This window comes from Hemicordylus capensis, chromosome 4 (assembly GCF_027244095.1).
Source record: "Hemicordylus capensis ecotype Gifberg chromosome 4, rHemCap1.1.pri, whole genome shotgun sequence".
In the NCBI taxonomy this organism is placed as follows: domain Eukaryota; kingdom Metazoa; phylum Chordata; class Lepidosauria; order Squamata; family Cordylidae; genus Hemicordylus; species Hemicordylus capensis.
Genome location: NC_069660.1, coordinates 224748593 through 224764354, shown reverse-complemented (window position 1 = coordinate 224764354; position 15762 = coordinate 224748593).

Here is a 15762-nt window from a genome sequence, read left to right as displayed (position 1 = left end):
ACAACTCCCATCATCCCCAGGATGGTGGGAGTTGTAGTTCAAAAACAGCTGTCGGGCCAAGGTTCCCCACCCCTGTTGAGTAGACAGTACTGAGCTAGATGGCGCAATGGCTTGACTCAGTATAAGGCAGCTTCCTATGTTCCTAAGATAGGAAGAATGATAAGAAACACTTTGAAAAGCAAAAGCAGTACACTTTTTTTCCAAATTAGAAAGCCAAGGGTTTTGCATCTCTGCTGAAATCCTGGAGGGGGGAAAGTACCGGGGCTGTATCCCTGCCTGTCCATGCAGCACTACACCACTGGGGCTGTGCACAGAACAGATAATCCAATTTTGGTCCGATTCAAAGCCAATTGGATTAAATATCTCATACAAATAGGTGGACTGTATCGAATCAAGCCAATGCAACAGATTGGACTGATGTGTCGTCCATGAGAAATAACAGGAAATCATAGAAATGGCTATAACATTGTTTTAAGTCACAATGGGATGTGTATTGTACTTGGCTGCTTTGAAGCATGGTAACCCCTTCGGAGAGGGCTTCATTTCCTAGATTGCAGGCATATAGGAGATTTGAAGTTCTATACAGAGTAATTGCACAGTCACAGAAGGGAGGAGGGGATTTTCACCAATCCTCTCTTCCCTCTGCTGCCCCTTGAAAATATGTCCCCGAAGATTGGGGGACTTTGAGGAACATATTTTCAGGGAGCATCAGAGACAAGGGGAAATAGGTGAAAATCACCCTTGTGAGATTGCAACTTTTATTCTCTGAGCCACTATAATTAGAAGGAAATGGAGATACAGATCAACCAATAGGCGTGTGTCCGAACCGGTCCGGCGGCCATTCTATAGAATGGCCGAACTGCCGGACCGGTTCTGCCCTGGTTGGTCCGGGTCCGGGTGGGGGGGGTATTGCTTTAAGGGCGGGAGGGCTTGTTTACCCCTCCCGCGCCTCTTTGCCCCCGCCAGTGGCCGTAATCTACTGTAAAATTGGGGCGCTGGAAACCAGCCGCCCCAGCCGCCGCGCCCCCCCCCGCGAGCAAATTAGAGATAAAAAAGGCTACTGCCTACAAGGAAAGGCTACTGCCGCCCTGCCGCCCCCCCACCCGCCACCCGCCACCCCCCCACGAGTGCTCACCAAGTTAGAAGAACTTAGAGAGGAGCTCGCGAACAGAGCTCCTCTCTTATCGAAGCCTCCGGCCCAACTGGGGCCTTGGGCGCGTGCGCACGTGCACTAGAGCTCTTTATCCTATAGAGCTTTTGCCGGAGGCCCGGTCTACCCGCCGGGAAGAAGCCGGGTAGACCGGGCCTCCGGCGATCGGAGGCCCGGTCTACCCGCCGGGAGGAAGCCGGGTAGCCGCTTCCTCCCGGCGGGTAGACCGGGCCTCCGATCGCCGGAGGCCCGGTCTACCCGGCTTCCTCCCGGCAGGTAGACCGGGCCTCCGATCGCCGGAGGCCCGGTCTACCCGGCTTCTTCCCGGCGGGTAGACCGGGCCTCCGGCAAAAGCTCTATAGGATAAAGAGCTCTAGTGCGCGTGCGCACGCGCCCAAGGCCCCAGTTGGGCCGGAGGCTTCGATAAGAGAGGAGCTCTGTTCGCGAGCTCCTCTCTAAGTTCTTCTAACTTGGTGAGCACTCGTGGGGGGGTGGCGGGTGGCGGGTGGGGGGGCGGCAGTAGCCTTTCCTTGTAGGCAGTAGCCTTTTTTATCTCTAATTTGCTCGCGGGGGGGGGGGGCGCGGCAGAAGCGGCGGCGGCTGGGGCGGCTGGTTTCCAGCGCCCCAATTTTACAGTAGATTACGGCCACTGGCGGGGGCAAAGAGGCGCGGGAGGGGTAAACAAGCCCTCCCCGCCCTAAAAGATAGGCTCCCCTTTGGTGCTGGTCCAGACTGCTCCGGACCATGCACATCACTATCAACCAAATGCAACATGCTTTCAGCAGCTGCAAGTTTGCAAAGCCATTCCCTTATTGGTCAGCTAGAGACAGGGGCGTAGCAAGGATGGAGTGAGCCCAGAGACAAAATTTTAAAATGGGCCCCCCCTCACTGAAGCTCAGCCCATGAAGTAAAGAAATCTTAAATGAGGCTGAATAGTGGTAACAAAAAACATTGTGTGTGTGTGCCACAATAGAACATCATCCTAAATTATTTTTTAAAAGGTTTTGTAAATTGTTGACGATGCAAGAGAAAGACATGTTGTTCTGGTAGCTCCAGGTCTTAACACTCACATCAATTTCAGAGGATTAATACAACTGAAGGAAGCCTGGGCTGGTGCATGGCTGGGGGAGTCAGTCATGTGACTTGCCTCTGGGGGGGGGGCCCCCAAGGCAGTGGGCTCCCAGACAACTGTCTCCCCTTGCCCTATTATAGTTACGCCCCTGGCTAGAGATGTCAATTAAACTTCTTTCCCCTTCAGCATTTTTAGTGTATGGAAAATCACCCCTTTCTCAGACAGTTGGAAAATGATATAAAGCTTTAGACTAGAGGGGGGAAAGAAAATATGTAATGCCCTGATGCAGCAGTCTGATTATATTAGACAATTTTGATCAGCCTCAGTTGGCCCTGCTTCTACTTCAGTTCCTATCTGATACCAGATTGTCCAGTATACCCTGCATTGAATTGGTTCCAACAGTGTGGAGCCCTAGCATGTCTGTCTCCATAACATGTAGTTTAGGCTCTCCCAAAATGTGCAGTGTAATCAAACCAAGCTTTTCCACTGGCTATAGTGGCTTTAGAAGCCAAGATAGAACCATTGCTGATTTGGTCTTTCTTCTGTATTTTTATATATATATATATATGACATTTATTTTTGTTCACAATGGTTGTTGTAGCAAACTTAAATATCTGTTTCTTCCCTTGACCATAATAAATCTCTTTATTTTGTGACTTAAGGCTATGATCATTATTTTTATTTCGTTCCTTGTGTTGTGTGTTTTCTTCAACACTGTATCTGAATGTTCTCAAAGTGTACAGGCCATAACAGGTACCTGAAGGGTCATTATTCTAAAAACTATTTATTCACTGGCTGTTCTCAGTTTGTAATGACCTGCCACACAATAGTATTAAAAGAATGAGCAGAGAAAGTATTTGCAGTGTTATGCCATAGGATGGATTAATAACTTGGTTACTGGTCATACAAATTAGACATTCTGAACTTTGTTCATGCGATTAATGTAGACATTAGAGTGTATTAGAGACAGTAATTTGTGAGTGCGTAGCAGGTGGCTGTACTATTTCTTGATTCGTAATCACAATGGTGCATAATTACAGCATGATTTTTTCAAGATCCCTAGCACAGACAAATAATATAATTTAAAACCAGAGTAAATTGTGTAGAATGGGATGTCTCTGAGGGCTGACTCATGTGTCTGTCCTGTGCCTCAGAACAAGTCTGTCTGTCTCTATCTATCTGTCTTTCTTTCTGCTCCACCCATCACATTTATATGCCTTTCTGTCAATGTTATCACAGTGATATACAGTTTTAAAAACTGCTATACAAATCAATAGAATATGCAAATATGGGATGAGTCTAAACCTAAGCATAACTGTTAGATTTTGTACTTTTAAAAGTACAGCTATATTTGACATACTGTAGTTCAGATTTGAATCAGTATTAGTGTGGTTGGATTTCTCTCTCTCTCTCTCTCTCTCTCTCTCTCCTTGTATCTGATTCATATGGATTATATGATACTGTTTTATGCAATTTTAATAAAAATCTAATAGATATGATGCAAAAGGAAAAGGTGGTGGGAAGGAAGAAAAAGCAAACAAATTCAGATACAATTTCTTATGCAATAGGTTAGTTCCAGGTAGAAATGCCCAGCAGAGGTGAAGCCAGGTAATTCTGGAGTCTGAACCTAGTGGGCTTAAGGGCCACCACCCCCAACCCTGCAAAATAAACATCTTCTCAATTTACACACATGCTCCATGGTTTCACACAACATTCTTCAGCACACAATTCTCAATGCTTACAAGTTTAAAAACATTCAAAAATATTAGTTATAATCAATACATTGACTGATCTGCTTCAGCTTTAATATGCAGAGCGTCCTCCCATCCTGCCTGCATCTGTGCTGAATATCAAAGCCCTAGGCCAAATCATTCCAGGAGTTATAAAGGTTTGGGCAGAAATGTGGGGTGCCTTACACTTTTTTAAAATGAAGGTAAAGGGCAGATTCATCTACATGGGGGTAGAATGCTGCTCCAAGGTTGGGTGTGTGTGTGTGTCTTCAGTTCCAGAAGTTTTTGTAATTTTCTGCCATGAAACAAGCCACTTATAGGACTTTTTTAAAATTAAAAAAAATTAAAAATATATTAAAAAATATACAGCTTTACCAATCTGATTCAAATTAAATACACAGAGTCCCCCACCCTGCCCTAGAGCTATGCCAAATTTCAAAGTTCTCTGCCAAGCCATTCCAGGAGATCTAAATTGTTGGGCAGAAAGGGGAGTGCTTTACTCTTTTTATGAAAGTAAAAGGCAGATTCTTCCACATGATGCTCCAAGGACAGGCTTCAGTTCCAGAGGTTTTTGGAATTTTATGCTTTAAAACAAGTCACTTATAGGACTTTAAAAAAACACGGATTGACAAATCTGCTTCGAATTAAATATACAGAGTCCTGGGCATCTGGGCCAGAGATCAAAGACCTAGCCAAGTCATATCAGAAATATACAAAGGGGGGGAATAATCCATACAAGCACGATATAATACTACCCACGCACCTTCTGGATGGCTCTCTCTCAAGGAGGCAGGCACAGCACACAAGCAGAGAGCAGGGTAGAGGGCTGGCACAAGTCTGGGGACACCAAGCACTTGGTCTTCCCAAGCTCTGCTGCTGGAAGCAGGAAGAGGCTTCCATGCTAGCCCCACCCACCCACCTATAGGGATGTGCCCGAACCTGGTCTGGAGGCCATTTTAGAGGCCTCTGGTTTGGATGTGGCCTGGTCTGGTGGCTCGGTGCTGGGGGTGTGTGTCTCACTTTAAGGGGTGGGTGGGTTGTACTTAGCCCTCCTGCTGCTTTCTCCCCTCCGGTGATCCATTTTTTACAAAGTTTTTGGGGCGGCAGCATTCCTCCCTGCTGCCCCTGCCCCTGACATTTGCAGGAAATAGCAGAAGTACCCACTGTGCGTGCACCCGCTGCCATGTGTGTGTGTCCGCCACGCACTTCGCACGTTGTGTGCACACGTCACGTGCATGATGTGTACATGCAACGTGCAATGTGTGTGGCGGGCGTGCATGCGTGGTGGGTACTTCTGCTATTTCTTGCAAATGACAGGGGCAGGGGGGCAGGAAGGAACACTGCCGCCCCCAAAACATTGTAGAAAAATGGAGCACCGGAGTGGGGGAAGTAGGGGGAGGGCTAAGCACAACCCCGCCCTTAAAGCGAGACCCCCCTTGGTGCTGAACCACGCCTCCGCAGTTCCATGCACATCCCTACCCACCTAACAGCTGGGCATCAGGATGAGGAAGCAGCAGCAGAGAATCTGCCAGAATGCTGGATGGGGAGGCATTGCAGAGCCCACACCAGCTGCTGCAGGGATATTCCGGGTGCTGGCTATTGGCAGGCATGCTGCTGGGGACCTCCAGGGAAGCAGGGAGGCTGGGGTCTCAGGCGTGTGCCCTGAGGTATAGGCTTAACAGTGGGAGGTGGGAGCTGGGTCAGATGGATGTGCCCTACCCAGGTTCTCTCCCCAGCATTTTATGAGGGTGGAGAGGAAACTGTCTGACCCACTGGCATGGCAGGTTCAGAATGTTATGCTGCAGTACATGTCAGCCACTGGCTTGAAATTCATCAGGCAACTGAAGAAATCTGTATCAAAATGGCTCCAGATTTTCAAGTCATGGCATGGTCAACAGTTACTGAGTCTATTTCTAGCACCCTCCATAATATTTCAGGGTTCCATTAAAGATAATCTGACATTCAGAGAATTTCAGGATCCTTCTGAAGAAGAAATAGTGGAGAATCTTGTCAGACAGTTTCTCCACATTCCTTGAATTAAACTTTCTCTGTGGAGGGCAATGTTGATGTGTGGGTGCATTCCAACAACGAATCTTCATATGCATTCTGAGCTGACACAGTAACAAGAAACAATGCTTCTATACTGATAATTGTCATAATGAGTATTAGACTAAAAAAAAGTCTTGTCCAGCATGGTTCTGAAAGCAATGATATTATTAGTCCATATTATAATTTTGATAACATTTCTAATGATGAAAACTCCCAACAGTCCTTATTACATATTCAGCTTAACATTAATACAAGTAATGATAAAAGTCATTTTCTTGAAAGGTGATCTGTATTTCCTGTGTTGAGGAAAATATTCCTATTGCAGAAGTGTACTTTATAAAGTTCTTTAGTTTCTGTTGGGCTTAAAGAGACAAAAGTTTGGGGTGGTGTACAAATTTGAAAGAAAGAAAGAAAGAAAGAAAGAAAGAAAGAAAGAAAGAAAGAAAGAAAGAAAGAAAGAAAGAAAGCAAGCACAGGCTGCAGTACTGAGCAGGGTCCATGCTCTGGACCCTGAATTCCCACGGAATTGTATTAATCATCATAACTCATTGAGCCACTGAAAGCCATTCCAAACATATCCCATGCATTTTGTAGCTACCTTTATGGTTCACATTCCATCAATAGGGAACTTTGAAGACAACTGGGCAAAATGCAAGTGTTCTGCAGATTTGGCAACATTAATCATTTTCAGAAGGCATTTTTCTAGAAATTGAGGAACACAAAATTAAATTAAGTTTTAAAGAATGCTAATCAATATTCAAGGATATTCACATCTAATGGAATAAAAAATAAAATGCCTGACTCTAAAAGAATGTTATGTTTTTTGTTCTTGAAGAAAATAAATGAAGATATGATAAATGAAGAAAATATTTATTCACATTTTTCCTATTTTAAGGATTACAGCTGAGTATATAATTGCTGTATTTATCTCTTCTAAACAATTCTATGCAATTTTTCTTTCTTTTAAAATACATCAGTACCATTTAAAATCAAGGCCAGTTAGCACCAAACTACATATTGCATTAAACACATCATTGAACTCAATGCACTTAACTTTTGTTTACGAAATGACGATCATGAGGTGGTGGAGGGAGCTTTAATGCTGATCAGTCCCCCACATAAGAGGGAGTGATCCAAGAGGAGTTTCCCTTGCAGGACAAAAAAGTTTTAAAGAATGCTAGTCAACATTCAAGGATATTCACAACTAATGGGGGGAAATAAAATGCATGACTATAAAAGAATGTTATGCTTTTCATTCTTGAAGAAAATATATGAAGATACATACATGAAGAAAATATGTGAATTAGTATTCACATTTTTCCTATTTTAAGGATTACAGCTAATGAGTATATAATTGCTGTATTTGTCTCTTCTAAACAATTCAATGCCATTTTTCTCCTTTAAAAATACATCAGTATTATTTAAAATCAAGCCAGTTAGGACCAAACTATATATTGCATTAAACATGTCATTGACGTCAATGCACTTAAGTTTTGCTTACTAAAGGAGGATCATGAGGTGGTGGAGGGAGCTTTAATGATGATCAGTCTCCCACATAAGAGGGACTGATCCAGGAGGCACTTCCCTTGCAGGACAAAAAAGCCAAACAAGCCTGGAACATAGGAACATAAGAAGATGCCATATTGTGAGTCAGACCCTTGGTCCATCTAGCTCAGTATTGTCTACACAGACTGGCAGCGGCTTCTCCAAGGTTGCCGGCAGGAATCTCTCTCAGCCCTCTCTTGGAGATGCTGCCAGGGAGGGAACTTGGAACCTTCTGCTCTTCTCATAGTGGCTCCATCCCCTAAGGGGAATATCTTACAGTGCTCACACACCAAATCTCCCATTCATATGCAACCAGGGCAGACCCTGCTCAGCTAAGGGGACAAGTCATGCTTGCTACCACAAGACCAGCTCTCCTTTCATTTGGTGGGGGATGATTCAGGTTGGAACTATGACAGAATAAAGAGTTAAAGCACTCCTCCTGCCAAAGTCCTGATACAGATTATTATCAGGAGTGCCCAGAGTACTGACTCGGCAGTCTCTGCTGGGTCCTACATCATTCCTTGGGCTGGCAGTATAAAAGAGCATGCTATCCTGGGTGGGGTTGCCCCTTTGGGAACCATGAGGGCAAGGGCTCTGCTCGCTGGGAGTAGTTTTAGCTGTTCAGTTATGTGCCTGAGTGAGGATTTGAACCCAGAGAGAGCTGGGGGTGCTTCAATTAGAGTGATTATAGGTAGGGGAAGGTATGGTGGGGGCCTCATTTACATCAGAGGAGGCAAGAGTGGTTCAACAACTTATTCCTATCCCTTCTTCTGGCTGTTCCGATAATAAGAGGTTCCCGGCTGCTTTGCCAGCTTGTCCTTCAGCTTGCTGGTGCTGCTGTGTAATGCCAGGTTGGTCCAGAATAAAATCTCTATCATCCATGATGTATGTATTTGATTTATATTTGATGTATTTGATTTATATACCACCCTTCCCAAAGTGGCCCAGGACAATTTATCTGGGGGGGAACAGAGCAATCTGGTTTATATTATGGAAACCTGGGTGCTGGAGCTGCGAGAGATTAGTCTTTCCCAGCTGTGTCCACCTGGGTATTTTGTGTAGCATCAACATAGGCTGGAGGGCTGTGGAGTGGGTGGTGGTGGCTGTAATCTATAAAGGCTCTATTTTCCTCTCTAGGCCCCCTGTCCAAGTGAGTGCTGGTTCAGAGTGTGTTTGTATCTGGTACAGGCTCTCGGGACAGAGTGGGGATTCTGTTGGTGTACCGCTCAGCCCACTGCCCAGCTGTCTCCCTCCTACCTGAGCTCACGGAGGTGGTCTTGAATCTGGTGTTGAGGACTCCCAGAATGATTGTTCTGGTGACCATGCTGAGTCTGCCTTGTTTGGATGGCCACCATGACAACCATGGGGCTGTCCCAACTGTTGTTGGCCCAACACATGAATTGGATATTGCACACTCTGGATCTGGTTTTTTTGACGGACAGGAGGGTGGTGATTTGAAAGTAGGGGATATGTCATCTATGCCCACAGTTACTCATGTTCTGGTAACTTCTCACTTAGATTACTGCAATGCATTGCATGTGGGGCTGCATTTGAAAACGGTCCTGAAATCACAGCTGGTACAAAATAGGGCTGCAAGATTATTAACTGGGCATTTTGAGCATATTACACCAGTGCTTTGACAGTTGCACTGACTCCCAGTCTATTTCTGGGTCCAATTCAAATTTCTGGTTTTAACCTATAAGCCCTAAATGGCTTGGAACTGGGTTACCTGAGAGAGCACCTTGCCCCATTTGTCCCAACTCAAACCTTAAGATCTTTGGAGGCCCTGCTCTGAGTGCCCCTGCCAAACAAGGTCGGATGGGTGGCTAGAAGGGAGAGGGCCTTTTCAGTGGTTGCACCCTGTTTCCTCCCCAGTGAGGGTCACCTGGCACCATCACTTTGTTCTTTTAGATGCCAGGTAAAGATCTTTCTGTTCACTCAGACTTTTAAAATTTGATTTTTAAAATTGACTTTTAAAAAGTTTTTTTAATTTTGTTTGTACTGTATTTTGTATTCTTCTTTTGGTGTGTTGTGATTTGATGCATGTTGTGTGTTTTTATTGGATGTTTTAATGTTGTGTTGTAAGCCAGCCAGAAAACACTCTGTTATGGGGTGGCTAACAAATAAAGTTTGTCTGTTTATTTATTATTATTATTAACCTGCATCTGGATTTGAGGGTAAATTTCTACCCCCAGGTGTGTAAAGATTCATAAACAAGCAAACCACTGCACTCTCAGCTATGCTCTTGTTGTCAAACTCTTACCTGCACTCTGGTACACAATGTATCCACAAGTATGGCCTCTCACCACGTATGGAATTTATGTTATTAATAAAAATATGTCACAGGGTAGAAAACCACACCAAAATGAATGGACTTCTTATGGTGGTTGGTTTCTCTCCCATACTCATAAGTCAATTGGGAGGGAAACCACCCACAAAATCAATGGAATCCCTATGGTGGAGTGGTTTCTATCCAATTCCCATTATAATTCAATTGAGAGAAAAACCACCCAGAAATGAATGGGCTTTCTATGGTAGAGTGGTTTATATCTCATGCCCATGTTAAGCCATATGCATGTGGCAGAACACTCTGTTTCTCTTTAGAAAACCCCTGCTAACTTGGCAAAGAGGCACCTTTTAACGTGGTGATTCTCTTTATTTAGCAAGGGGAAAGTAACTGGCCCGATCCACCCCCAGCACAATACCTCCAGTGACTGTTGCTGGTGTCTATCTTATGTTTCTTTTTAGACTGTGAGCTCTTTGGAGATAGGGATCCATCTTATTTATTTATTATTTCTCTGTGTAAACCACCCTGGGCCATTTTAAGGCACTATAGAAATCGAATGAATGAATGAATAAATAAATAAATAAATAAACTTCAGTTTTGTTTCCGCAGGTGATGATAGTATATCAAAACTAGTCTGAGGCACCATATAGTTCTGTGCTCCTGAGTTAGGGCAGATGAAACCAGTCCCTCCCACAATGTCAGACCTAGTATTTGGAACAGGTAAAGCATTCAGAAGTATCTGACTTTGCAGAAGCAGGGATTTTAGCCCACAGAACAAAGCCAAAAGGATCACAACAGCAGCAACTACAACATGTCAGCTTCAGTAAGCTTGTCATCAGTGGTTCAACCATCCGCAGTGCAACTCTGGTCTTTTCTCATTTCTCTAGCTGAGATAAGCCCAAAAGGGTGGGGTGTGTGTGGAACTTGGTTCTAGGTGGAGAGAGAAAGAAGATGTAGAAGTGGGCTGTGTGGCACTGAACTGTTTGTCAAACCTCACTCACCTGCCATTGAAGGTACCAAGATAATGGGTTACATGACAAGCAGAAATGGCAAAAGGTGGTCTATAACCAGTCTGTTACTCACCCATTGCACAGTGCTGAGGTGGGGTCTGCATCCTCTGATGAGAGGCTAGATTAAGAGATGTTTAGTCTAGCAGGAGCTGGGGGGTGGGGGACCATCGGGGACTGGGGACTATTGGGGACTGGGGACCATTGTGAACCCTGAGGTAGGAATCCAAATACTACCTGAAGTCCTGGAGAGCCACTGCCAGTCAGAGTAGACAATGCTGCTCTAGATGGAGCATCAGTCTAACTTAGTAGGCAGCTCATTCCTATGTTCTGATGGAAGCACCTTGACTTTACTGAAGGCATATCTTGGCCTGCTGGTCCTGGTGATGTGTTTCATGCCAATCAGGAAGTGCTGCAGAGATTGTGGGCAGTAAATTTGAGGCCTTCCTACTTCTGTGTCATGATGCAGCTGAGATGATTTGAGAACATTATGAGTAATTTAAGGTTCATTGACAAAGCCACATGACAGGAGAGAAGAGTGATTGCCAAGCAAGCTGCTCACCATTAAAGGTATCTGGACCTTGTTTGTGCAGAAGCTGCAACACCAGGGCTGTCCTTAAGGCATGGCAAGCAAGGCAACCACCCTGGGCCTTGTTTTTTTTTAACTCCCATTAGAATTAATTGGAAGAGGGCCCTGCACTGACTGATTTGCCCCTGTCTCTAAGGTGAGCCCTGTGCAGCACAGCTACATTCCTGGGTCTGACCAGCAGTTGATGAGCAGCTGTTAGGTTTCTGAGATGCTGTCCCTTCTTGCAACACATTCCAAGCAAGCCAAAGAAGTATAGTTTTAAATTATGGTGGTGCTGTGATGCAGAAGCATCCTACATACTGACAGGGAATGTTTGTTGGGAATTCTCTCTGGTAAGAGATACCCTTCTATTACAGCAGAGTGCACAGAAGCAAAACACAGCGGTGTCTGCCCAGGCATGCATGTTTGCTGAGAGCAAAAGAAACTTGGAGCCAGTTCATCGTTTCAAATCAATATGAGGTGTCTTTATTGGAGAACTCCATTCTAGATAGTAAAGTGGAGAGATAGAATCTCTCATCTGTTTAGCTAGCTGGATGCAGAGAGATGCTGTCTGCATCTCTGAACACATGGTGCAGAGAGAGAGGCAAGTGTGTGTAATAGGGAGAAGAAGAAGGAAGAAAGAGAGAGAGAGGCCGGCAGGAAGTCCCTGAGAGTATCAATCTACATATCAAAGGGATAGTGTCAGAGCAGTAGAGAGAAGGGATGACCAATGTCTTGACCCCTCTAGCCCTCTGACTCACTAATCTGTCTCCCTCTGTCATTGAGACATGAGACAGTGCAGAGTTCTTCATTTCCAACAATGTTTACCTCGGGAAGCAAGCTGGAAGACTACAACAAAGATAAGTAGGCCTGCTAGTTGCGCAACAATATGTATAGCCATGGGTCAACACTTGGGGCTGCTTGCTGAAGTGCGTGTAGAGGGGTCATTCAGATGAGCATAAATCACATACAATTAAAGGATGTGCCAAGAGTGCATGGGTGCATCCACCAGTGACAACAGGGCAAGCACGGTCTTGCTACAGACCTGACGTTCTCACGTATTCAAGGTAATGTTCATCTGAACCTATCTTGAGAGAATTGTGGTGAGGGATTATGATTTTCTCAGTGTATTGCTGGCAGAGGCTCTCCTGAGCAAAGGGTTGACCTGTGTAGGCACTATGAAACACAACAAGCCAGACATACCCCAGAGATGCAATTACATTCACAAAGTGAAGCACTGTCATCTGTGTTTGGCTTGGCTAGACAGAAGACGTTGGTCTTGTGTATACCCAGGAAGTTTGTGCCCCTGACAGCTGACAAGAAACCAAACAAGAAATCTGATGATTGTGGGTGACTGGACTGTGGAATGCATTTGATGAGCTCCCAGCGTGTCTTTAGGTCACTCACAGCAGCATGTCCTTTCCGCTGAAATGCTGAGTATGGAGCTGGTGAAATATGGATCCTCATTAGTATAGGGTTTGAAATGTTCATTTTTATTTGTTAGAAGGTCACATTCTCAGTGAGTCATGCAGTCACGCAGGGTGCCATGCCTGGGATGTGGGGGTCACTGCTGTACTTCCCTGGAGAGAAATGTTACATTATTGTGGGTTCTGTGGCCTGAAAAAGTTGAGGGGCATCCAATGTAACCAATGGGACTACTTGAGGGTAGGAAGTCCTACTCGTGTGTAAAAAATCATGACTCTGGATGAGGGTTAAACAACCATGACACATGTGAGAGCCAATTATGCTGTTAGAATAATGTGTAGTTCGGCTTTTACTATAAGAGTAAAGTGTGCTGTCGAGTCTACTATTCACACTGTTTTTCTCTCATCGCCCAAGGATTTATTTTTTATTTATTTATTTATTTAATTCAACATATTTCTATACCGCCCAAAACTTATGTCTCTGGGTGGTTTACTATAAAAACACAATTAAAGCAAAATTGAAACATCAAGACAATTTAAAACTTAAAACAAGTTAAAAGTATTTAAACAGTAAATCTAATTAAAAGCCTGTATGAACAGATATGTCGTCACTGATTTTAAAAAAGCTGTCAGGAAGCTGCCTTATAGTCAGGATTTACTCAGGAATCTGTCTTACAGTCAGACCATTGATCCATCTAACTCAGTATTTTCTGCACGGATCGGCTGCAGCTCTCCAGCATTCCAGACACAAGTCCTTCCAACCTCTACCTGGGGATGTCAGAGATTGAATCTTCAACCTTCTGCATGTAACAATCTGAATAGTACATTCTCAAAAATACTTTGCACAGTCTAGTTTCTCCTTGAAAGCCCTTAATCATTTGCTGTATTCATAATCAGGATGTGTAGCTCTCGCCAGCTGTCATGGGGTACTTCTGTACCCCTAGAGGCTCAAAACATTAATTAATTGTTGGTTCTTAACTAAATTTTTGTCCGTTTAGGACATTGTCAAGGACACCGAAGTAAACAAAACCTGCAAAGAGCAGGTCATTACCACAAATGATTTTGCCTCCATGATCAAAACACTGCTGGGGTACAAGCATGCCCCATTAGGGGTACAGCTGTACCCCTGAGTTAGTTGACTGGCAAAACGCCCACTAGCATAGTGAGATATATTCTTTTAGGATTTGGTTTGCCTCTGCAAATTTTGTTTGGTTGATTTGTGGGTCAGTGTTCATTCAAAGTTCACCATAATGACAAGTTTGGAACAATCTCACTTATTAATGACTAGCCATTAATACTAAACAGTGTTATCTGAAAAAGTCATTATCACCTGTTCTTAAGAGGAAAGAATCTCTTCTTGATCATGGCATTCTTGCCAAATCATTGCACTTTTGATCTTTCAAAATAAGAAGTCCCATGCCAGCCAGTCATCATTGCCTATAAATATGGGCTCCATTGCTTCTACATAAGAACAGCCCTTCTGGATTAGGCCCAAGGCCCATCTAGTCCAGCATCCTGTTTCACACAGTGGCCCACCAGATGCCACTGGAAGCCACAGGCAGGAGTTGAGGGCATGCCCTCTCTCCTGCTGTTACTCCCCCACAACTGGTACATTTAATTTATTTTTCATCTTCAGTTGTTTCATTTTTATGGTGAATTTCTTTCATTGTCATTTCAATCATTTCCAGTCATTTGCATTCTGTGTACCACTCTGCCATGGTTGCCAAGGCTGGCCAATGTAGGGTACAGAGTTACCCCACAAAAATAACATCTGCATTTTCATGACATCCGGTGAAAGTTAAAGAATGGTAAAAGGAAACATTTCCCAGTTTAAATGCATGCTTCGGGCTGAAAGGAGTGGATTCTAATTCATGCTAGTTACTATGAATACATGAATAATGATGATTTCTTTCTTCATTAACATGGAAACAAGGGTATTATTTGTGCAGGTAGCATTACAGAATTCTAATTAATGTCCACTTTCTGCTAACTTCAGTAAAGCAACATATGATATAGGCAAGTTGATTCATGAGTGTATATATACTAGTGCAACTGGAGTGTGTCTATATGTTTCTAGCTGGGTCCCCAGGCAGTTAGAATTGGGCACAAAGTGGTGTGCAGTTTTTGTTTCATTTGTATTTTAGATATGTTTCATGTAATTTATTTTTCATCTTCAGTTGTTTCATTTTTATGGTGAATTTCTTTCATTGTCATTTCAATCATTTCCAGTCATTTGCATTTCAGTATAGATGCTTTAGAATTATATATATATATTATTAAGCACTGTGGTGGCAATTTTATTACCCACATTAGCCCTATTCACACTTGTATAACCTGTGTACCATGTACACAGATACAGTTATTCACATGCTATGGTTTTCTTTTCTTTTTCTTTCAATAAAGAAAGAAATCTAATTGGTATCGAAATCGAATAAATAATAAGATTGCAACAGTGCACATAACATAATCAAGGATTGCAATTATATATGTGGCTATAACTGGGAAAAATTAATTCCTTAAGTATAACTTTAACATAAAATACAACCTATCTAGGAAGAAAGAAAGCAGAAACACACAACACCTTCTTCTAAGGATCTCTCTCTCTCTCTCTTCAGGAGTAAATTTGTCTTTCCATTGCTGTAATCCCACCAGATGCCGCTGGAAGATACAAGCAGGAGTTGAGGGCATGCCCTCTCTCCTGCTGTTACTCCCCTGCAACTGGTACTCAGGGACATCCTGCTTTTGAGGCTGGAGGTGGCCCACAGCCCTCCGACTAGTAGCCGTTGATAGACCTCTCCTCCATAAAGTTATCCAAACCCTTCTTAAAGCCATCCAGGTTATTGGCTGTCACCACATCTTGTAGCAGAGAATTCCACAATTGGATTATGAGTTGTGTGAAAAAGTACTTCCATTTGTTGGTCCTAGATTTC